The following is a 25,634-nucleotide window of genomic DNA, read 5'->3' on the forward strand; positions in this document are numbered from 1 at the left end:
TTCTCTCTACTACCGCATGGCAAGCGGTACCAGAGTGCCAAGTCTATGACAAAAAGGCTTCTCAACAGTTTTTACCCCCAAGCCATAAGACTACTGAAAAGGTAACCAAATGGTTACCCGGACTATTTGCATTGCGTGCCCCCCCCCAACCCCTCTTTTACGCTGCTGCTACTCTCTGTTTATCTTATATGCATAGTCACTTTAACTATACATTCATGTACATACTATCTCAATTGGCCCAACCAACCAGTGCTCCCGCACATTGGCTAACCGGTCCTATCTGCATTGTTTCCCACCACCCGCCAACCCCTCTTTTTACGCTTCTGCTACTCTCTGTTCATCATTTATGCATAGTCACTTTAACCATACCTCAATAAGCCTGACTAACCGGTGTCTGTATATAGCCTTGCTACTCTTATTTTCAAATGTCTTTTTACTGTTTTATTTCTTTACTTACCTACACACACACACACTTTTTTTCTCCCCACTATTGGATAGAGCCTGTAAGTAAGCATTTCACTGTAAAATACCTGTTGTATTTGGCATACGTGACATATAAACGTTGATTTGATTTGGTACTCTGAAATATCCATTCTAACTACGAAATACTCCAGGGAAGCAGTGAGACGCTTGGATGAACTTTCCAACAGAAAGACGGACAATTCCAACAGAGATCACAATGACATACTGAGCGTAAATATATATTAATTGCAATTATTCCCGAACGAGTGAACGTTCATGTGCAAAGGATTAGAATTTCAATTAATATAATTATCAACTGTGTAGTGACTAATTTTTGTCTTTTCCGCCCTTCTCAGTCCACACCCACTTCCCTTTGTCCGCCAAGCCGTCATATCGGCTTCGCCCACTAGGGAACCTCCCCTATCGTTTCCTTGTAACTATATCTATTGTTTGTTTATGCATTTCTGTAGTTAGTTAGTAAATAAATGATTAAGACAATTGGTGTATGGATGACTCATAGTAAAGGCTGGGTTCGTGCAGATAACCAACGTTTTACGACGTTTGGAATGAGACTAATGTGAGGTAAAGAATAATTATTTAATTAGAAGACTAATTGATCAGATATTAAATATTTTCCTTGGTGCCCCGACTTCCTAGTTAATTACATTTACATGATTAGTTTAATCACGTAATAATAATTAGAGAATTGATTTGATAAAATAAGTATAAAATGTAATGATGTCAGACACGACTATATATATACATACATACATTCATACATTCATACATACATACATACATACACACATACACACATACACACACACACACACACAGAGGATAAATTCTCCAGATACATTTGAAGTCGGATGTTTTTCACAATTCATGACATTTAATCCTAGTAAAAATTCCCTGTTTTAGGTAAGTTAGGATCACTTTATTTTAAGAATGTGAAATGTCAGAATAATAGTAGAGAATTATATATTTCTGCTTTAATTTCTTTCATCACATTCCCAGTTGGTCAGAAGTTTGCTTACACTCAATTAGTATTTGGTAGCATTGCCTTAAACAATTTAAACTTGTGTCAAATGTTTTGGGTAGCCTTCCACAAGCTTCCCACAATAAGTTGGGTGTATTTTGGCCCATTCCTCCTGACAGAGCTGGTGTGACTGAGTCAGGTTTGTAGGCCTCATTGCTCGCACATGCTTGTTCAGTTCTACCAACAAATTTTCCATGGGCTTGAGGTCAGGGCTTTGTGATGGCCACTCCAATACCTTGACTTTGTTGTCCTTAAGCCATTTTGCCACGACTTTGGAAGTATGCTTGGGGTTATTGTCCATTTGGACGACCCGTTTGCGACCCAAGCTTTAACTTCCTGACAGATGTCTTGAGATGTTGCTTCAATATATCCACATAATTTCCCTTCCTTATGACGCCATCTATTTTGTGACGTGCACCAGTCCCTCCTGCAACAAAGCACCCCCACAACATGATGCTGCCACCCCCATGCTTCATGGTTGGGATGGTGTTCTTCGGCTTGCAAGCATCCCCCTTTTTCCTCCAAACATAACGATGGTCATTATGGCCAAACAGTTCTATTTTTGTTTAATCAGACCAGAGGACATTTCTCCAAAAAGTACGATCTTTGTCCCCATGTACAGTTGCAAACTGTAGTCTGGCTTTTTTTATGGCGGTTTTGGAGCAGTGGCTTCTTCCTTGCTGAGTGGCCTTTCAGGTTATGTCAACATAAGACTCCTTTTACTGTGGATATAGATACTTTTGTACCTGTTTCCTCCAGCATCTTCACAAGGTCCTTTTGCTGTTGTTCTGGGTTTTATTTTCACTTTTCGCACCAAAGTACGTTTATCTCCAGGAGACAGAATGCGTCTCCTTCCTGAGCTGTATGACGGCTGCGTGGTCCCATGGTGTTTATACTAGCGTACTATTGTTTGTAAACTTGCGTACTATTGTTTGAACGTGGTACATTCAGGCGCTTGGAAATTGCTCCCAAGGATGAACCAGACTTGTGTAGGAGTACAATTATTTTTTTTCAGATCTTGGCTAATTTCTTTTGATTTTCCATGATGTCAAGCAAAGAGGCACTGAGTTTGAAGGTAGGCCTTGAAATACATCCACAGGTAATCTCCAATTTACGCAAATTACTTAAATTAGTCTATCAGAAGCTTCTAAAGCCATGAAATAATGCTCAAAGTACATGTCCTAAACAACTTGCCCAAACTCTAGTTTTTTAACAATACATTTATGGAGTGGCTGAAAAACATTTTTTTTTATTTTTTTATTTCACCTTTATTTAACCAGGTAGGCTCGTTGAGAACAAGTTCTCATTTGCAACTGCGACCTGGCCAAGATAAAGCAAAGCAGTTCAACACATACAACAACAGAGTTACCCATGGAATAAACCAACATACAGTAGAAGGGAAAAAAAGAAGCGTGTATATACAGTGTGTGCAAATGAGGTAAAATAAGGGAGGTAAGGTAATAAAATAGGCCATACTGGCGAGGTAATTACGATATAGCAATTAAACACTGGAGTGATAGATGTGCAAGTAGAGATACTGGTGATACTAATGACTCCAACCTAAGTGTATGTAAACTTCTGACTTCAACTGTGTGTATATATGTGTGTGTGTGTGTGTGTTAGTGTGCATCATTTTAATTAATTAGCTGGTTACTCACTAGCACGTGGGCTTGTGCTTGAGATTGTTTGAGACCAATGTTCATTTTCTATAATGCCTGCTGCAGTATTAGTGAATGTGCATTATGCATGGTTCTGGTTAAATTTGTAACAAAAAGGACATTTGTATTGAAAGACCTGACAATCAGGGATTATTAAAAAAAAAAAAGTAAGAATGCACAACTATTTTGATAAATTATTAGTGGCTCTTATGGTTGTGGGTGGAATATGTGTAATTTCATAAGCTCTGACTTAATTTTGATTAATGTTGACCGCTTTAAATGCAGTGTATTTGACTGTTAATTGTACAACAAAGATTATTTAGAGAACGTTTAAAAGATAAAGATATACACTACCGTTCAGAAGCTTGGGGTCACTTAGAAATGTCCTTGTTTTGAAAGAAAAAGGATGCAGCCTAGAAGGCCAGCATCCCGGAGTAGCCTCTTCACTGTTGACGTTGAAACTGGTGTTTTGCGGGTACTATTTAATGAAGCTGCCAGTTGAGTACTTGTGAGGCGTCTGTTTCTCAAACTAGACACTAATGTAGCTGTCCTCGTGCTCAGTTGTGCACCGGGGCCTCCCACTCCTTCTATTCTGATTAGAGCCAGTTTGCTCTGTTCTGGGTAGGGAGTAGTATGCAGCGTTGTACGAGATCTTCAGTTTCTTGGCAATTTCTCGCATGGAATAGCCTTCATTTCTCAGAACAAGAATAGACTGAAGAGTTTCAGAAGAAAGTTCTTTGTTTCTGGCCATTTTGAGCCTGTAATGAAACTCACAAATGCTGATGCTCCAGATACTCAACTAGTCTTAAAACCTCTTGGAACTACCCATCCCGGATCCGGGAGAATTGTCATCAACTAATCAACACTAATTAGCATAACGTAACGGACAAAAATTATTACTAGAAAATATTCATATTCATGAAATCACAAGTGAAATATATTGAAACACAGCTTAGCCTTTTGTTAATCACCCTGTCACCTCAGATTTTGAAATGATGCTTTACAGCCAAAGCAAGACAAGCATTTGTGTAAGTTTATCGATAGCCTAGCATAGCATTATACCTAGCTAGCAGCAGGCAGCTTGGTCACAAATCAGAAAAGCAATCAAATTAAATAGTTTACCTTTTGATGAGCTTTGGATGTGTTCACTCACGAGACTCCCAGTTAGATAGCAAATGTTCCCTTTTGCCATAAAGACTATTTTTGTAGCCGAAATAGCTCCGTTTGTTCTTCACGTTTGGCTGAAAAATCGACCGGAAATTGCGGTCACGACAACGCCGAGGTCGTACAAGGCACGAAGTGCTGTTGTCCATTTGAGAGATCCATTTCAATGATATCACATGTGTAGGGGTGTGACCTTCAACCCCGTCTGCCATCAAAATTAGCCGATTTTTATGGATATTTTAAAATAAGTGTGTAATTATACTTTTTGGGAGTTTGATATTCAAATGTTCTTGTATGTGAATATCTCAGGAATAGTTAAGGACTGTGTAATTAATTTATTAATGATCACTACAGAGGACAATTTTGCACTTATTTTAAAATATGTATTTCTTTAAAAATAAAGTTTAGCAAACAGAAATATCCACAATTTTTTGGGGGGTCTCAGGAGGATAAAATACACTGCTAGTTAGCTGTGTAATTGATTAACCTAACAGTACATGTAATCACCTCAAATGGCAGATGCACGCGCTTCCCGCTTTCCATACATCTCAATGCCATACCAGATACTTAAAACGGTGCTAAAATTGTCAATATTGAGAGAAAATAATTGTAATACCTACATAAAGCTGAGACCCTCTCAACAGTCACAACAGTAGTAGTTTTCAAAACAGTGCTATTGCATTTAGAAATGTTGTACAATCAGAAAGCATTTTTCTCTCCCTCTCCTATACTTGAGTTGGAGCACATAAATAAACGGGCATAGGGGCAGGGCAGACACTTCAGGGTATTAATGCACTTTGGGCTATTGTTTGACTGAATCAAAATATAACTTTTTGAGTGAAGTGACAAGCTAGAATTTGCACCAGTGCGACCAATTAAAAAGTAAACTTGCACAACCAACTCAAATTGTCAGACTCTGGAGCCCTGTCTATTTCTTTGCATAACAACCTGTACTAGCATGACAACATGTTTCTGACGCTGGCACCTTGGCATTTCTCACCGCTCGTGTCTGACTACTGAGGAGCCTGACCCCCGCACTGTATGACTAATACCGAGGGGGCATGGGAGGGAGGGAGGGAGTGAGGTAATTGGAAAAGTGGAGGAGGGAAACGTTAGCAGTGTTGGAGTCTCTCTCCCCCACCTGGAGGATGAAGTCAGTCAGCCTGCCAGTAGAACTCCAGTCTGCCTCAGACCCTAGGAGGGATGTAAAGCAGGATGGATCAGCCCTGCTCTACCTTGGCCTGCTACAGGGGCTCTGTGTGGGTTGAGGCACCTGGGCATATGCTGGTGGGAGTGGGGGATCTAAATATTGGTACTGGTGCCAGGCAGCCTGTCATCTCAATGGCTATAGTGAGCACTACAGTGAAATACCTAATTTCCTCAACAATGGGAGACATCCCTTGAGAGCCCACGGTAGGGGGATGAATGAGATATTTAATAGAGGTAGAATGGTACCACAGTGTTAGTTGGCATACTGCAGCAACGCCCCACCTCTCCCGCATGGAGCTAATACCCTGATTCACACTGAAGAAGATGGCTGACATTTTACATGTTCCTAATATGTTTTTGGTTTGTATTTTTTTGGTGGTTTAGCTTATTTTTGTAACTTATTTTGTACACAATGTTGCTGCTACCGTCTCTTATGACGGAAAATTACTTCTGGACATCCGAACAGCGATTTACTCACCACGAACTGGCAGAATGTTATTTTTTTTTTGTTGAATTTCTATGAGCCAGACATGAAGGACATACTGCTTTCCGGGGAACAGGCCCAAATTTGCGTGTAGAGACGAAGGAGAAAAAGAGGACGGAGGTCTGGCTGCCTTCTCAGTTCGTAGGCGATCGAATAATTCTCCCCTGCCTTCCATTCTACTAGCTAATGTGCAATTGTTGGAAAATAAAATTGACGACCTACGAGGAAGATTAATCTACCAACGGGACATTAAAAACTGTCATCTTATGCTTCACGGAGTCGTGGCTGAACAACAACATTATCAACATACAGCGTATAACCAGCCAGCTGTATCGGCAGGATAGAACAGCGGTGTCTGGTAAGACAAGGGGGGGGTGGACCATACATATTTGTAAACAACAGCTGGTGCACAATATCTAAGGAAGTCTCGATTTTACTCACCTGAGGCAGAGTATCTCATGATAAGCTGTAGACCACACTATCTACCTAGAGTTTTCCATCTGTATTTTACGTAGCTGTTTACATGCCACCACAGACCGATGCTGGCATTAAGACCACACTCAATGAGCTGATTTCCGCTATAAGCAAACAGGAAAACGCTCATCCAGAGGCGGGGCATTAATGCAGGGAAACTTAAATCGGTTTTACCAAATTTATATCAGGATGTTAAATTTGCAACCAGAGTGAAATAAAACTCTAGTCCATGTTTACTCCACACACAGAGATGCGTACTAAGCTCTCCCATTTGGCAAATCTGACCATAATTCTATCATCCTGACTCCTGCTTACAAGCTAAAATCAAGAAGGAAGCACCAGTGATTCGGTCAATAAAAAAAAAGTGGTCAGATAAATCAGATACTAAGCTACAGGACTGTTTTGCTAGCACAGACTGGAATATGTTCTAGGATTCTTCTGATGGCATTGAGGAGTACACCACATCAGTCATTGGCTTCATCAATAAGTGCTCGTCAGATGTGAAAGGCCTTGCAAACCATTAGACTACAAAAGGAAGCACAGCCAAGAGCTGCCCAGTGACACGAGCCTACCAGACGAGCTGAACTACTTCAATGATCGCTTCGAGGCAAGTAACACTGAAACATGCATGAGAGCACAAGCTGTTCTGGAAGACTGTGATCACACTCTCCACAGCCGATGTGAGTAAGACCTTTTAAACAGGTCAGCTTTCACAAGGCCGTAGGGCCAGTTGGATTACCAGGACGTGTACTGCGAGCATGCGCTGACCAACTGGCAAGTGTCTTCACTGACATTTTCAACCTCTCCCTGTCCGAGTTTGTAATAAAATGATCAGATTAATATTGCCATTGAGAAAATTCAAAACAAAACGAGACTTGACCTTTTTCAAAGTCAGTCTCACAAAAAGATGCATTCTTGTGTTCTAACTACCCGCTATTCAAAGCGTTCTGAACAAATTAAGGGAATCGTTCACAAACATTGGCACGTTCTAAAATCGGATGATAGTCTCGGTAATGTGTTTTCGGACCTTCCCTTGGTCGTATTCTCGCGGGGCAGAAATTTCAGAGACCAATTGGTACACTCTGATTTACCACCCCAAGATATTCCTGAACAACGTCTATTTGCGCCCCTACTGGAAGGAAAATACAGACACCTGTATCTTTTGACACTATATAAACGAGTCATCCCGCAGTGTTTGTGATTATACCCTGATGAAGACAGCTTGGCTGTCGAAACGTTGGTAATAACATTTTTGCGTCTGAGCTCCTAGAGTGTGCGGCTCTTTTATTTTCGAGTTTGTAATACCACCATGTTTTCAGCAGACCACCATAGTCCCTGTGCCCTCAACGTGATTAAGACATATGAGATGATTGTGGACTACAGGAAAAGGAGGACTGAGCACGCCCCCATTCTCATCGACGGAGCTGTAGTGTAGCAGGTTGAGAGCTTGTCCACATCACCAACAAACTAACATGGTCCAAGCACACCAAGACAGTCGTGAAGAGGGCACGACAAAACCTATTCCCCTTCAGGAGACTGAAAAGATTTGGCATAGGTCCCCAGATCCTCAAATGCATACAGCTGCACCATCGACAGCATCCTGACTGGTTGCATCACTGCCTGGTATGGCAACTGCTCGGCCTCCGTCCGCAAGGCACTACAGAGGGTAGTGCGTATGGCCTAGTACATCACTGGGGCCAGGCTTCCTGCCATCCAGGACTTCTATACTAGGCGGTGTCAGAGGAAGGCCCTAGAAATTGTCGGACTCTAGCTACCCTAGTCATAAACTCTTTTCTCTGCTACCGCATGGCAAGCAGTACCAGAGCGCAAAGTCTAGGTCTAAGAGGCTTCTAAACATCTTCTACCCCCCCAAGCCATAAGACTCCTGAACATTTAATCAAATAGCTACACAGACTATTTGCATTGTCCCCCTCTTTTACACCGCTGCTACTCTGTTGTCATCTATGCATAGTTACTTTAATAACTCTAGCTACATGTACATATTACCTCGGCCTACTGGTGCTATTTCTTATTCGTAACTGCATTGTTGGTTTGGGGCTTGTAAGTAAACATTTCACTGTAAGGTCTACATCTGTTGTATTCGGCGCATGTGACTAATAACATGTGATTTCATGATCATTAGTGGGCTGGCTAGAGTTGCTGTTAGTGTAGGTTGATGAGTAGATGCACTGGTACTGAATACAGCATTGGTTCCTCCTGTAATGAATAGCAGGGCAATGGACTACTCGGACAGTGTTTAATCCTGTCGGTATGGCTGTCAATAAAGTCTGTATTCCATGTCTGACACCCACACCGTCCTAGCGTTTTGTCTATATATGCTCAATGTTCCGGCAGAAACAACGAGGGAAAACAGCAGAACGTTGGGGTTGTTTGAAAAACCCAAGCAGCCGTGCTGACACCTCCAGGGCCCGGCCTGATCTATGCATCATACAGCTAGGGTAAAAACCTGCTCCAGTTTGAGAGGTCGCCAGGCGTCATGGCCAACCTGCCCTGCTGCCAAACACATTGCTTTAATGTTGGGGAATTTATCCCGGGAGCAGCTCTGCTGAGGTTCACACATAGAAGGGGATGTTAGGTTCTGAACGCAATCTCTCTCAATGTTTGCTTGCTTCTCTCTTAAGTGTTATTTATTTTTGTAATTAATTGAATTATGTACTGCCATATTGTGAATTTAAATAAATTATTGTTTGCTGAGACATTCTCTAATAGTCTTACCGCATCTTCGAAAAATATATGCCCTCTGCGTTCTCCAAAGTGATGGTTGATTGAGCATGACTAAAAAACCTGACACCTAATACAGGTGACACAAACACAGGTATGTACAGTTGTTCTCCTGTGGTTTGCACCTCACTGTTGACAGATTGTTGGCCAATAGCACCCAGTGTGGTGGTGCTGTGAAGAAATGACATGGCTTGGTTGTTGTGCAGTTCTCTGTTGGCCTCTGTGGTGGTTCTATTGGCTGCGCTGTACTTTGCTTTCATTCCCACTGCAGTGGTAGGCAACAAATCACTGAAGACATGACATAGTACCTATTGTTTATGTTTATACCACAGAATTGTTGAATACTTGTTTCTGATTGGCTAGAAGCGCATTCTAGAATGGGCATTAAATTCAGATTACAGGACAGTTGGAAAGAGATTGTGACACCTTGCGATATGCGCCTACACCATCAGACCATACTACTTGCTACAAAGTTACAGAAAGCTAAAATGACAATCACACAAACCAAAATGTTATACATTGTTACTGCAGGTCCAATGAAGAAAAACTAGCTTGCATTTATTTGTTTTTGCTGACACATTTTTTGGGGAGCATTTGATGACCCGACATGGTGAGTGATGAACATGCATTTCTCCTGTCCCTACTGTTGCAGTCATTACACAAGTGGCGGTATGCTGTCAAATCTTCCCACATGTTTTCTAGTTTGACCAGTTTTTTTTTAGCAACAGATATTTTTTAATTCGGTTGTCATTTTTGCAGGCTCGCTAGCAATAAATTATTTAGCTGGCTTCTAGCCTGGCGTTTGATATACAATGCGATCTCCTTGTAATGAGCAGTGTCACGTGTCCTGATGAAGGTAAACTTTTCTAGCTATGCCAGGCAGAATCAGATATCTGCTCATTTTGGATTTATCCAAATGATTGTCAGTAGAAAACTGCAGCGCCTTTGCTGTTATTCTGGCTGCAGAGGTTGTGACTGTTAGCTGTAGCTATTTGGCTAACAAGCAAGGGAACATATAGAACAAACAACTGGATTGTTTTATCTGGTTGCAAAAAATAAAATCTATATAGATATTCACTCACTACCGGTCAAATGATGTCAATTAGTCTATCAGAACTTACAAAGCCATGACCTAAATTTCTGGAATTCTCCAAGCTGTTTAAAGGCACAGTAAACTTAGTGAATGTTAACTTCTGACCCACTGGAATTGTGATACAGTGAGTTAAAAGTGAAATAATCTGTCTTTGAACAATTGTTGGGAAAATTGTTTGTGTCATGCACGAAGTAGATATCCCAAACGACTTGCCAAAACTATAGTTTGTTAACAAGACATTTGTGGAGTGGTTAAAAAACAAGTTTTAAAGACTCCAACCTAAGTGTATGTAAACTTCTGACTTCAACGGTATACCTTAGCCCCCTGACACAAACTATTGCAGTATAAATACTGGAGGCTCAGGCAGGATGGGTCTCAGCCTCCAGTTTCATTGCAACGGGTCCAAAATCTTATGGGTAAGGTATTTCAGTTTATTTGCTTTGTCATTTTGGGATATTGTGTGTAGATTGATTAGGAAACAATTGTATTAATTTTAGAATAAGGCCGTAACGTAACAATGTGGAAAAAGTCGAAGGGGTCTTAATACTTTCCGAATGCACTGTATATGAACAAAATTGTATTTCTACGGGTAAGTGTTATTTTAGGATTATTTTCTTTGGCAACTGTGGTATGAGCTGAATGAACGCCTCCGTTCTGTACATTGCCTTGGAAAAATCAACTCCGCAAAGGGCCTCTGCTCCGCCTTGTTTCTGAGAACGATCCCTTCCGTAATGGAGTTTTAGTCTTTGATTTTGGTTTAGCTAGTGTGCACAATTGAGTTTTCCCCTTTTCTTCCAAGTTTAAGAAATTGTGAAAATGAGACTAAAGGGCACTTTCTTAACTCTGATCCCTCTTGAACCCCCCCCCCCCCCTTCCTTTCAGGGTGGTTTGAGAGCTCATTATAGTCCATTTATTTTCCCAGCGTTGGTTTGTCCTACCGTCCTGCCACCAGGTCATTAGTAGCAGATCACAGTTTAAGATTGTTCTGCTTAATTATAGTTGACTTCTGCTAGGCTTGAGATGTTGGTTTGCTGATTTTTGTTGTGGGGGTGTGTGTGAGGGGTGCTTAACAGTGTGTGAAGGGTGACCAGATTCTGCAGGCTATGAAACAGCCAATCCGTATTCCAGAGGAGCAGCCAGCAAAAGACCACACAATCCCTTTTACTACTCTGAGCTCCGGGTTGTGAAAGGCATGCAGATGGAAAAGGGGATTTTTACGATCCAATTTCACCCTCTCCCTTTCTCTTTCCCTAGCATTGCTGTTGGGTTTTGAGTTGACACCGAGAGAATGGGATAAAAGTATTTCAAGCATCGACTGTTATTTTGTGACCTGTTTTCATTTTCTCTTCTTCACTCTACCATAATATTTCCTGAGAATTCATTAATCAGTCAATGTTCATTGTAACAATGCCCAGATAAGACTTAATAAAAAGGATTAGCTGGAAACCCGTCAAGATAAATGCTCATTTGTTCTGTGTGGGCCCATGCTAATGTAATATGGTTGCTTGCACGTCACGCTGTACTCATTTGCTGCCAGGGTTGTGATCAGTAGGCATGAAATAGGATAACTTTTTGAAGCTAAGTGAAATGGTTAGCTATTAGTAATGGGGTGGGCAATATAGTTACGTATCGCAAAATATTGTTTTTGGACATTATTATATCAATATTTGACTCCAAGTCATTTGTGTAAAAGAAATAAGTAAATTGTCCCCTCCCCTTGCACATTTCACAACAGCCCAAGAAGCCAATTTCCTTGTATGAAGGTGACAAGGCGCAAAGTAAATCTCCTTGGCGCTGGCCTGGGCTGCCTCTATAAATTTTGAATGGGGGAACGCGAGAGTACACTGCACCATGAATTATACACATTAGAAGCAAGGAATAATCTCCACACCACGCACAGCCTTCAACGACACCAAACTGGTAATCATGTCGGACGGGGAGAGGTGGAGCCAAGGACAAAGCCAAAACACCTCTCTCTTTAATATGTCGCCTCAAGGTATCTCTCGCTCACGATGTTGCTGACCAACGGCCTCATGGGATTGGTCTGTAGGTGCACTGAGCTTTAATTGACCATTGGATGGTCTTCAGGGGACGTCTGTGATCAAAGTAATGCTGAATACTTTTGTTTTAGTAGTAGATGTGCCATCTTTTAGTGCTAAATGGGATGTGGGATGGTATGTTTTGAGAACTTGGAAGAAGTGAAAAATAAAATGTAATCTTTTTTTAAAAAAATTTCACCGCTGAACTGATTTATGATATCAATGCAAATAGTAATATATTTAACTGAAATAGAAAAAGGACATCTTCTAATTTTAACACCCCTCATCTTCTCTGCAGTAATGACGTGTGAGCCTCTGTTCTCTGATGGAACCCACCAGAACTGTCCATCCAGTTCCACCATGAATGTGGCTTCACCTCTCTGACCTACTATGAGAACAACCCAGCCAAGGAGCACTTCCAACGGGCCAAGGAACTCTCCTCATTGGCCTAGAGATGAACATGATAGGTAAGTAATAGTCTCAACATACAGTAACAGCCTGGGCTTTAGAAGGCTTTTGGTCATGGAAGTGTGACGTGGTCTTTTCTCCATGCGGGTGCTCTGTGCAAACGGACTCGCTTCCAGCAGAACTTCCTTGCCCAGCTGATCCTGGATGTCAAGAGTAAGGAGGGTACCCCAGCTCCCGAGCTAGACGTTGAGCTGACCCTCTCCCCCACCCCACTGGCCTGCCTGCCCAAGGTAAGCATTCTCTACCCCTTTCACCTTCACCCTCACTCACATGGGGGGGGGCAAATCCAGTGTGATACTAAGTGTCTCCAGCAGAGGGGGATCTCTACCCCTCGACCATAACTGATATCATGTTGTGGCGCTGAAATAGCCTTGGAAGATCAGGATGAAAATTGACTCCAGGGAGATGTTTCACTCGCTCGCTGCTTCATTACAGGACTTGAATGTTATTAATGAGATTAATTACCATTATCTAAATGTGATTTTTGTCATTCTGAGCCCCGTCGGTGGACACCCTAATGGGTTTACGGACCGAATGCATATGGGTCCGGTAAATTTCTCAAATGGCCGGTAAATTAAAAATCTTCCCGTTCAGTGTCTGGCGCCACATTTTCCTAACGGAAACCCTGACACTACACACACACACATGCACCCCTACGTGCTCCTCCATATCCATTCCGCTTGCCACTGCAAGGCACCTCATCCCCGGCCTGCATGATCTGCAGAGACTCCTCTCACCACAGATTTCCTCGCAAGTTCTCGGTTCTAAATTAGATGAAATGTGTAGCTTCATCATCTAGTTACACATATGTGATCCAAGTAGGCATTTCTATTGCTATACAGCCTAGGCTTCATCTTTGCATCCACCCTTATTTTGAAAATTGAATTGAAGTGTGTCAACCTGTTTTTGCTTGGTTGTTATGGGGTATATTGTGTAGATTGGGGGGGGGAATAATTTAATCCATTTTTTGAAATAAGGCTGTGATGTAACAATGTGGAAAAAGTGAAGGGGTCTGAATAATTTCTGAATGCATTGTACTTTAAAATGACAAAGAAAACAAATGGAAACGGTATAAATTATAATAGACCTTCATTCATGCAGTTTCTTGACTGGGTCCAGCTCTAATGAACACCAAAATGAAAGCTAGACAGTCGGAGGATAGAACATTCAAAAAGTGATGGATGGAGAACTTTTTATTTTATTTTGACGGCGAGGAAATCTAACACATTTTCAGTGTGGCTCTCCAGACCTTGTTGAAGACTGAATGCGGCCCATGGGCCCAAATTTGTTTGACACCTCTGGTCTAGAGACTATTTGAGGATGGCAACTCATTCTGACAGTCGTGCCTATTTCTCTCCACTCTTCTCTTCAAATTCTCAACATTTAAGAAATCAATCCACTTCAATTTGTCATTTTGTATTCCAATTCAAAATGACCATTCTCCCTGTTTCTTTTCAATATCTTTTCAAATTCAATACTCAGTTATTTTGGGTAACATCTCCCAGAACACCTCAAGAACTGCCCTCCTTGAAATACAAAATGAAAAAAGATCTCCTGGACATTCCGATTGCAATAGTCTTCTGCTGCTATTGATTAACCCCTGATGCATTGTTTTTCATTTTCTTTAAATCCTCAACTATGTATTTCTGTTTTATTAATCAGGATATAGTTTATTTATTTTGTTGTATAAATATTTGAAAGTGGAGGTGCCTTGAAAGCTCCTCAGGGTAGTTTTGTCTTCCTCTCCAGCACATGCCCTCTCCGCTTGCCTTTTTAACTCAATTCATGGTTTTGTATTTTTCTTGTGTGCAAATATATTGAATTCTCTTATCAACACTGGTTAAACACATTTTTTTATTATTTTGTAGGCACCTTGTAGGTACAGGAAGGGACTGAGCATGCGCCCCTGGGGGGCTCCAGTGTTGAGGATCAGCGTGGCGGATGTGTTGTTACCTACCTTTACCACCTGGGGGCGGCCCGTCAGGAAGTCCAGGATCCAGTTGCAGAGGGAGGTGTTTAGTCCCAAGGTCCTTAGCTTATTGGTGAGCTTTGAGGACAGTATGGTGTTGAACTCTGAGCTGAAGTCAATAGCATTCTCACATAGGTGTTCCATTTGTCCAGGTGGGAAAGGGCAGTGTGGAGTGCAATAGAGATTGGATCTGTTTGGGCGGTATGCAAATTAGAGTGGGTCTAGGGTTTCTGGGATAATGGCGTTGATGTGAGCCATTACCAGCCTTTCAAAGCACTTCATGGCTACAGACGTGAGTGCTACGGGTTGGTAGTCATTTAGGCAGGTTACCTTAGTGTTCTTGGGCACAGGGACTATGGTGGTCTGCTTGAAAAATGTTGGTATTACAGACTCGGTCAGGGACAAGTTTAAAATGTCAGCGAAGACACAGCATGCTCAGAGCGCACATCCTGGTAATCCGTCTGGCCCTGTGGCCAAGTGAATGTTGACCTGTTTAAAGGTCTTACATCGGCTGTGGAGAGCATGATCACAGTCTTATGGAACAGCTGATGCTCTCATGCATGTTTCAGTGTTACTTGCCTCGAAGCGAGCATAGAAGTATTTTAGCTCGTTTGGTACGCTCGTGTCACTGGGCACCTCTCGGCTGTGCCCTCTCTTTGTAGTCTGTAATAGTTTACAAGCCCTGCCACATCTGACGAGCGTTTGAATCGTACCACACCGGCTCCATCTTAGTCCTGTAATGACACTTTGCCTGTTTGCTGGTCGTCGGAGGGCATAGCGGGATTTCTTATAAGCGTCCCATTTAGAGTCCTGCTCCTTGAAAGCGGCAGCTTTAGCTCAGTGCGGATGTTTCCTGTAATCCATGGCTACTGCTTGGAGTATGTACATACAGTCACTGGTGGGGGGGGCGTCAGCGACGCACTTATTGATGAAGTCAGTGACTGATGTGGTGTACTCCTCAATGCCATCGGAAGAATCCCGGCCTGCGCTAGCAAAACAGTCCTCTATCTTAGTATCTGATTTATATGACCACTTTTTGTTGACAGTCACTGGTGCTTCCTGCTTTAGGTTTTGATTGTAAGCAGGCATCAGGAGGATAGAATTATGGTCAGATTTGCCAAATGAAGGGCGAGGGAGAGCTCTGTACTCATCTTTGTGTGTGGATTAAAGGTGGTCTGGAGTTTTTTCCCCCTCTGGTTACACATGTAACATGCTGGTAGAAATTATGTTAAAGGGTATTAAGTATCCCTGCATTAAAGTCCCCGGCCACTAGGAGCGCTGCATCTGGATGAGCAATTTTGTGTTTGCTAATGGCCGTGTAAAGCTCTGAGTGCGGTCCTAGTGCCAGCATCGGTTTGTGGTGATAAATAGACAGCTACAAAGAATATTGAAAACTCTCTTGGTAAATAGTGTGGTTTACAGCTTCTCATGAGATGCTCTATCTCAGGCGAGCAAAACCTCGAGACTTCCTTAGATTTGGTGCTCCAGCTGTTGTTTACAAATATACACAGACCTCCACCCCTTGTCTTACCGGAGGCAGCTGTTCTATCCTGCCAAAAAAGCATAAAACCCTCCAGGTGTATGTTATTCATGTCATTGTTCAGCCACGACTCGGTGAAACTTAAGATGACCTGTTGTTCGGATATACGTTCTCGTAGTTCGTCTATTTTATTATCCAGTCATTGTACGTTGGCTAATAGCACCGTTGGTTAAGGCAGATTACGCACTCGCCGTCAGATCCTTACAAGGCACCCAGGCCTACGTCCCCAATATCTCTGTCTTTCTCCTACGAATTGTGAGGATGAGGGCCTTGTCGGGTGTCTGAAGTAAATCCTTTACGTCTGACTCGTTAATTAACAATCTTCTTTCAGTACAGGGTAAGTAATCACCGTAAACACTCAAACTTTTACAGATGCACAGTCGAGCGCATCCTGTCGGGCTGTATCACCGCCTGGTACGGCAACTTGCTCCGCCCACAACCGTAAGGCACACCAGAGGGTAGTGAGGTCTGCACAACACATCACCGGGGGCAAACTACCTGCCCTCCAGGACTCCTACACCACCCGATGTCACAGGAAGGCCAAAAAGATAATCAAGGTCAACAACCACCTGAGTCACTGCTTGTTCACACCGCTACTATCCAGAAGGTGAGGTCAGTACAGGTGCATCAAAACAGGGACCGAGAGACTGAAAAACAGCTTCTATCTCAAGGCCATCAGACTGTTAAACCGCCATCACTAACATTGAGTGGCTGCTGCCAACATACTGTCTCAAATCTCTAGCCACTTTAATAATAAAAAATTGGATGTAATAAATGTATCACAAGTCACTTTAAACAATGTCACTTTATATAATGTTTACATACCCTACATTACTCATCTCATATGTATATACTGTACTCTACCATCAACTACATCTTGCCAATGCCGCATGGCCACCGCTCATCCATATATTTATATGTACATATTCTTATTATTTCCTTTACACTTGTGTATAAGGTAGATGTTGTGAAATTGTTAGATTACTTGTTAGATATTACTGCACGGTCAGAAATAGAAGCACAAGCATTTCGCTACACTCACATTAACATCTGCTAACCATGTGTATGTGACCAATAAAATTTGATTTGATTTGAATCGCTGTCCTGATATCTAGAAGCTCTTTTCAGTCATAAGAAACGGTGGCAGAAACATTATGTACAAAATAAGTTACAAATAACATGAAAAAACACGCACAATTGGTTAGGGGACCGTAAAACGGTAGCCATCTCCTGCGGAACCATAAAAATATAAATAAATTGACACATGCTTTGATTAAAACACTATTAACCTGCACTCTGGAAATATGTAAGCCGCTGATTTAAGAATTACAGGGAGTGATGCTGTAACCACTCTGTTTGGTTATTACCCAATTTGTAGCGTTTGACATAGTTATGAATCAGCTGTGAAAGCAAAAAACTGTTTTGTATGGCCTATGATTTCTGATCAGGTCATATGTTTTTTTTTTAACTCCTTGAAAAACTACTGGCCCTAGGGAGGATGAAAACAAACCTTTTACACAGACAGAGACAACTGCGATTGGACAAAAACTAACAGAAAGAGTAACAGGGTAGGCCTTTGCATCTGTAATTAAAAAGATACTCGTACAGTTTGGGTTCCTGAGAGCCACAGAGGTCTAAGGCACCGCATCTCAGTGCAAGAGGCGTCACTAATGTCCCTTGTTTGAATCCAGGCTGTATCACATCCGGCCGTGATTGGGAGTCCCATAGGGCGGCACACAATTGGCCCAGCATCATCCGGGTTTGGCCGTGATTGTAAATAAGAATTTGTTATTAACTGACTTGCCTAGTTAAAGGTAAAATAAATAAAAATACTTTTTTTTTCCTTTCAAATCAAGCTTTTATTTCTACAGCATATTTCAGACATGTATTGACATGTATTGAAACACAATATGCTTCACAGGAAAAAAATACAAATAATAAATAACTTTAATATTTACTACACAACAAACATAAGAGGATAAACAAAAGGATAACAAAAATGGAATGACTAAAAAGGAAAAGCAAAGCTAAAAAGATGTTTTAAGATCTCTTTTAAGTATGCCCACATTTCCGGCCCTTCTCAGGTTCTCTGGCAGGCTATTCCAGAGGCTGGGTGCGTAGTAACTAAACGCTGCCTCTCCATGCCTCTTGGTCCTAGGCGTTGGGATAGTTAAAAGGCCAGAGGACCTGAGGGACCTACTGGGCACATAACTTAACTTTAAAAGCATATCTGACATGTATTGGGTGGACAACCGTGGATTGATTTAAAAACCAGCAGAATAATCTTAAAAGTAATTCTAAAACTCACAGGCAGCCAGTGCAGTGACCTTAAAACTAGTAGTGCACGACTCAAGGATTTTTGGAGCTGTCACTGACTCCTGTGAACATGCTGGAACGAATGCGCACACACACACCACCTCATTATTGCAGAGTCCAACTAGGAAGACTACATTTGCGTTCTAGAGGACTCGCATGAGCATCCTTGACGGATGACGCGGCTCACTCGACACTGATAAGCCTAATCTTTGCTATGTTATAGCCCTATTCGGACGGTATTAGTAGAGCCGTTGGTTTTGTAATTATTGTCCAAGCATGTGCGTTATTCCAGAAGACGATTCACACAGGATTAGTTTTTCCAAACATCCCACTAATTCTTAATTTTTTAAGAATTGAATTGACTCTTACGATAGAAGCTTGGAGGCTTTTATTGTAGGTGTGAAGATATTTCAATGTCATGTCTGGACGACAATAGGCTACACACTGATAACTCGTGCTTGGCTGGCAAATGTATAGCTCTCCCCTTAATATTTACATTTATGAAAGTGTGATCATAATCATTGTTTTAGCGATCCATCATTGTTTTAGCGATCCATTGTTATCCTTCCTGATAACAATACCCCAACATCCTGCTGATTTGAGCTGCTGAACCGTATTTGCACTTGACTATTTATGGATGAGTAAAGTGAACTTGCCATTAACAAAAGGTTTTGCGGGGACGCTGCTTTGCGATCGATTCCCTTGGACAGGGCTCTCCAACCCTGTTCGTGGAGAGCTGCCATTCTGTAGGTTTTCACTCCAAACCTAATCTAGCACATCTGAATCAATAATTAGTTGGTTGATAAGTGGAGTCAGGTTAGTTACAAATGCGGTTGGAGTGAAAATTTACAGGGAGGTAGCTCTCCAGGAACAGGGTTGGAGAGCCCTGACCTTGGACATCAACAGCCAGCCAGGGTTTCGTTAAATAAGCTATAGGCAATACTTTTGATATGACATTTTAGGCCAAAGTAAACTGATGCTTGGTGCTGTTCAACTTCAATTCACTGGCAGTACGAAGAATAGCTTAGCCATACTCGGTGATATACAGTGCATTCGGAAAATATTCAGACCCCTTGACTTTCCACACTTTACTTTACAGCCTTATTCTAAAATGTATTAAATAATGTGTTTTCCTCTTCAATCTACACACAATACCCCATAATGACAAAGCAACATTTTGTTTTTGTTTTTTTTCTATTCAGACCCTTTGCTATGAGACTCGAAATTGAGCTCTGGTGCATCCTGTTTCCATTGATCATCCTTGATGTTTCTACAACTTTATTGGAATCCACCTGTGGTAAATTCATTTGATTGGACATGATTTGGAAAAGTGCACACCTGTTTATACAAGATCCCACAGTTGACAGTGCATGTCAGAGCAAAAAACCAAGCCATGAGGTCAAAGGTCCTTTGCTCTTGTTCTGGGATTGATTTGCACTTTTCTCACCAAAGTACGTTAATCTCTAGGAGACAGAATTTATCTCCTTCCTGAGCTGTATGATGGCTCCGTGGTCCCATGGTGTTTATACTTGCGTACTATCGATTGTATAGGTGAACGTGGTACCTTCAGGCATTTGGAAACAGCTTCCAAGGATGAACCAGACTTGTGGAGGTCTTTTTTTTTTTCCTGAGGTCTTGGCTGATTTTCTTTTGATTTTCCCATGATGTCAAGCAAAGAGGCACGGAGTTGGAAGGTAGGCCTTGAAATACATCCACAGGTACACCTCCAATTGACTCAAATGATGTCAATTAGCCTATCAGAAGCTTCTAAAGCCATGACATAATTTTCTGGAACTTTCGGGGTGTTTAAAGACACAGTCAACTTAGTGTATGTAAACTTCTGACCCACTGGAATTGTGATCCAGTGAATTGTAAGTGAAATAATCTGTCCGTAAACATGCACAAAGTAGATGTCCTAACCTACTTGCCAAAACTATAGTTTATTAAGTTGAAATTTGTGATGTGGTTGAAAAACGAGTTTTAATGACTCCAACCTAAGTGTATGTAAACTTCAGACTTCAACTTTATTTTTTTATTTCACCTTTATTTAACCAGGTAGGCTAGTTGAGAACAAGTTCTCATTTACAACTGCGACCAGGCCAAGATAAAGCAAAGCAGTATGAGCAGACAACACAGAGTTACACATGGAGTAAACAATTAACAAGTCAATAACACAGTAGAAAACAAAGGGGGAGTCTATATACAATGTGTGCAAAACGCATGAGGTAGGCGAATAATTACAATTTTGCAGATTAACACTGGAGTGATAAATGATCAGATGGTCATGTACAGGTAGAGATATTGGTGTGCAAAAGAGCAGAAAAGTAAATACATAAAAACAGTATGGGGATGAGGTAGGTGAAAATGGGTGGGCTATTTACCAATAGACTATGTACAGCTGCAGCGATCGGTTAGCTGCTCAGATAGCTGATGTTTGAAGTTGGTGAGGGAGATAAAAGTCTCCAACTTCAGCGATTTTTGCAATTCGTTCCAGTCACAGGCAGCAGAGTACTGGAACGAAAGGCGGCCAAATGAGGTGTTGGCTTTAGGGATGATCAGTGAGATACACCTGCTGGAGCGCGTGCTACGGGTGGGTGTTGCCATCGTGACCAGTGAGCTGAGATAAGGCGGAGCTTTACCGAGCATGGACTTGTAGATGACCTGGAGCCAGTGGGTCTGGCGACGAATATGTAGCGAGGGCCAGCCGACTAGAGCATACAAGTCGCAGTGGTGGGTGGTATAAGGTGCTTTAGTGACAAAACGGATGGCACTGTGATAGACTGCATCCAGTTTGCTGAGTAGAGTGTTGGAAGCCATTTTGTAGATGACATCGCCGAAGTCGAGGATCGGTAGGAAAGTCAGTTTTACTAGGGTAAGCTTGGCGGCGTGAGTGAAGGAGGCTTTGTTGCGGAATAGAAAGCCGACTCTTGATTTGATTTTCGATTGGAGATGTTTGATATGAGTCTGGAAGGAGAGTTTGCAGTCTAGCCAGACACTTAGGTACTTATAGATGTCCACATATTCTAGGTCGGAACCATCCAGAATATGGTGATTGACAGAGTCGAAAGCCTTGGCAAGGTCGATGAAGACGGCTGCACAGTACTGTCTTTTATCGATGGCGGTTATGATATCGTTTAGTACCTTGAGTGTGGCTGAGGTGCACCCGTGACCGGCTCGGAAACCAGATTGCACAGCGGAGAAGGTACAGTGGGATTCGAGATGGTCAGTGACCTGTTTGTTGACTTGGCTTTCGAAGACCTTAGATAGGCAGGGCAGGATGGATATAGGTCTGTAACAGTTTGGGTCCAGGGTGTCTCCCCCTTTGAAGAGGGGGATGACTGCGGCAGCTTTCCAATCCTTGGGGATCTCAGACGATATGAAAGAGAGGTTGAACAGACTGGTAATAGGGGTTGCGACAATGGTGGCGGATAGTTTCAGAAATAGAGGGTCCAGATTGTCAAGCCCAGCTGATTTGTACGGGTCCAGGTTTTGCAGCTCTTTCAGAACATCTGCTATCTGGATTTGGGTAAAGGAGAACCTGGAGAGGCTTGGGCGAGGAGCAGCGGGGGGGGGGGGGGGGGGGGGGGGGGCGGGGCTGTTGGCCGAGGTTGAAGTAGCCAGGCGGAAGGCATGGCCAGCCGTTGAGAAATGCTTGTTGAAGTTTTCGATTATCACGGATTTATCGGTGGTGACCGTGTTACCTAGCCTCAGTGCAGTGGGCAGCTGGGAGGAGGTGCTCTTGTTCTCCATTGACTTCACAGTGTCCCAGAACTTTTTGGAGTTGGAGCTACAGGATGCAAACTTCTGCCTGAAGAAGCTGGCCTTAGCTTTCCTGACTGACTGCGTGTATTGGTTCCGGACTTCCCTGAACAGTTGCATATCACGGGGACTATTCGATGCTATTGCAGTCCGCCACAGGATGTTTTTGTGCTGTTCGAGGGCAGTCAGGTCTGGGGTGAACCAAGGGCTGTATCTGTTCTTAGTTCTGCATTTTTTGAACGGAGCATGCTTATCTAAAATGGTGAGGAAGTTACTTTTAAAGAATGACCAGGCATCCTCAACTGACGGGATGAGGTCAATGTCCTTCCAGGATACCCGGGCCAGGTCGATTAGAAAGGCCTGCTCACAGAAGTGTTTTAGGGAGCGTTTGACAGTGATGAGGGGTGGTCGTTTGACTGCGGCTCCGTAGCGGATACAGGCAATGAGGCAGTGATCGCTGAGATCCTGGTTGAAGAGGTGTATTTGGAGGGCCAGTTGGTCAGGATGACGTCTATGAGGGTGCCCTTGTTTACAGAGTTAGGGTTGTACCTGGTGGGTTCCTTGATGATTTGTGTGAGATTGAGGGCATCTAGCTTAGATTGTAGGACTGCCGGGGTGTTAAGCATATCCCAGTTTAGGTCACCTAACAGAACAAACTCTGAAGCTAGATGGGGGGCGATCAATTCACAAATGGTGTCCAGGGCACAGCTGGGAGCTGAGGGAGGTCGGTAGCAGGCGGCAACAGTGAGAGACTTATTTCTGGAGAGAGTAATTTTCAAAATTAGTAGTTCGAACTGTTTGGGTATGGACCTGGAAAGTTTGACATTACTTTGCAGGCTATCTCTGCAGTAGACTGCAACTCCTCCCCCTTTGGCAGTTCTATCTTGACGGAAGATGTTATAGTTGGGTATGGAAATCTCTGAATTTTTGGTGGCCTTCCTGAGCCAGGATTCAGACACAGCAAGGACATCAGGGTTAGCAGAGTGTGCTAAAGCAGTGAGTAAAACAAACTTAGGGAGGAGGCTTCTGATGTTGACATGCATGAAACCAAGGCTTTTTCGATCACAGAAGTCAACAAATGAGGGTGCCTGGGGACATGCAGGGCCTGGGTTTACCTCCACATCACCCGCGGAACAGAGAAGGAGTAGTATGAGAGTGCGGCTAAAGGCTATCAAAACTGGTCGCCTTGAGCGTTGGGGACAGAGAATAAGAGGAGCAGGTTTCTGGGCATGGTAGAATATATTCAGGGCATAATGCGCAGACAGGGGTATGGTGGGGTGCGGGTACAGCGGAGGTAAGCCCAGGCACTGGGTGATGATGAGAGAGGTTGTATCTCTGGACATGTTGGTTGTAATGGGTGAGGTCACCGCATGTGTGGGAGGTGGGACAAAGGAGTTATCAGGGGTATGAAGAGTGGAAATAGGGGCTCCATTGTGAACTAAAACAATGATAACTAACCTGAACAACAGTATACAAGGCATATTGACACTTGAGAGAGACATACAGCGAGGCATACAGTAATCACAGGTGTTGAGTTGGGAAAGCTAGCTAAAACAGTAGGTGAGACTGTTGGTTAGAGAGCTGTTTGGCGCCTGTGTTGGCTCTAAAATAATTTACAATTTTGACAAAGGCTGTCTCTGTGCTGTGGTGGGCCAGATTGTAATTTAAAAAAAATGAAAAATAGGAGGTTGGAGTGATTTAACAATAGTTTGCACTTCTTCAGATATGCAAATAAAAACTGTTTTGAAGAAGGTGGAGGGGATAGGATCGAAGGCCACTTGAAGGCTTAAGTTGTGATATCACTTTCCTGAGCATGTCTGTATCAACCAGAGAGAATAAATCCATAGTGCTTTTGCGTGATGGACTGGAGCACATATCATCAAACTTCTCATCAGGTCTTGCTTGACTGATACCCAGCAAAAATAGTTTTATCTCATCTCTGAAATATACCGCAACTCTCATCATATTTAAATGTGGAGGAAAGTTCACATAGGTTTGCGGGGGTAGGCTTTATCAGGCCATCCATCAATGGTCGGGAAGAGCACTCTCAAATTATTCCGATTATTAGTGATCAAGTTAGAAATGCCAGACAGGCTCATTTTTCTAATTGCCTTGTTATATATGCCAAGTTGCTCTCAGAATATCATAATGGATCTGCAACTTTGACTCTCTCCACTTCCGCTTGCCTTTCTGAAATGTGTCTTTTAATTTATTTGTTTTCTCACCTAGCCAAGGGGCTTTCTGCTTGGATGTGGCCTTTTTCAACTTCACTGGAGCTATGGCATCAATGGTTGCCTTTTAATTTGATATTAAAGTGATCAATTAAATAATCACAAGAGGAAGACAGAATAGGTGATGGGGTATTGTTCATACACTCAATAATATCTGTAACAACTTCAGAGGTAAGATGGCATTTCTTAATAATGCGTTCGGTTTTACCCTGTGCTAAGCGCATCAAGGTAGTAAAAAATACACAGTGATCAGATAAAGCAACATCAAGAATAGAGGATATGTCAATAGAAAGCCCCTTGGTAATAACCAGGTCCAGAGTATTGTCGTGGTTATGGATGGGCCCAGTAACATGTTGGATAAAGTCCATAGAGCTCAAAAGATTCATAAATTCAATGGCCTTGGAGTCGGTCTTTTTGTTAACATGAATATTAAAGTCACCCAACACAATGATTTTATCATTGTTCTCAAGGACAATAATTCAGAGAAATCATGAAAGAAGGTTGGAGGCTGATAATTAAACAGTATAGCATGATGCTCAAAAGACCCAAATGAAATGTTATTCTACAATGTAGAAAAATAGTAAAAATAAAGAAGAACTCTTGAATGAGTAGGTGTGTCCAAACTTTTGACTGGTACTGTACAGCAGGGCTATTCACTTTTGTTGATGGATTGGAAAGTCTATCTGTCTTAACAGTGGAAGGATTGCAATCAAATGTGTTGCTGACCTTGAGATCCAGATTGGAATACCCCTACTATATACTGTACATCTCCTGTATGCAAGTATTATGTGTCCTATATTTCTTCAGTCATCTCCAAAAACAGCGCTGGCCTCCCTCCATCGTCCTCCTGGCTGTGGCGGGTATCCAGCTAGCTCCCAGGCTCTGCTACTCAGGTAATGCCCTCATTACAGGCTGAGGGGAAGTAAATGGGCTCAATCAAGCCCATCATTAGCCAGAGCTTGCTGGCTGGAATGGAGATAGAGAGAA

General features: G+C 42.4%; 1 protein-coding gene across 1 annotated transcript in view; it reads left to right on the plus strand.

The window, feature by feature from the left end:
* Positions 1–25,634, plus strand: part of LOC110502429 (tetratricopeptide repeat protein 27) — a 158,340-nt gene that overhangs the window by 37,675 nt on the left and 95,031 nt on the right. The window contains exons 6-7 of the mRNA XM_036960856.1: positions 12,663–12,831; positions 12,952–13,062. The gene's annotated coding sequence lies outside the window, so the exon portion shown is untranslated. The remainder of the gene's footprint in view (positions 1–12,662; positions 12,832–12,951; positions 13,063–25,634) is intronic.

Source organism: Oncorhynchus mykiss, chromosome 23 (assembly GCF_013265735.2).
Source record: "Oncorhynchus mykiss isolate Arlee chromosome 23, USDA_OmykA_1.1, whole genome shotgun sequence".
Taxonomy (NCBI): Eukaryota; Metazoa; Chordata; class Actinopteri; order Salmoniformes; family Salmonidae; genus Oncorhynchus; species Oncorhynchus mykiss.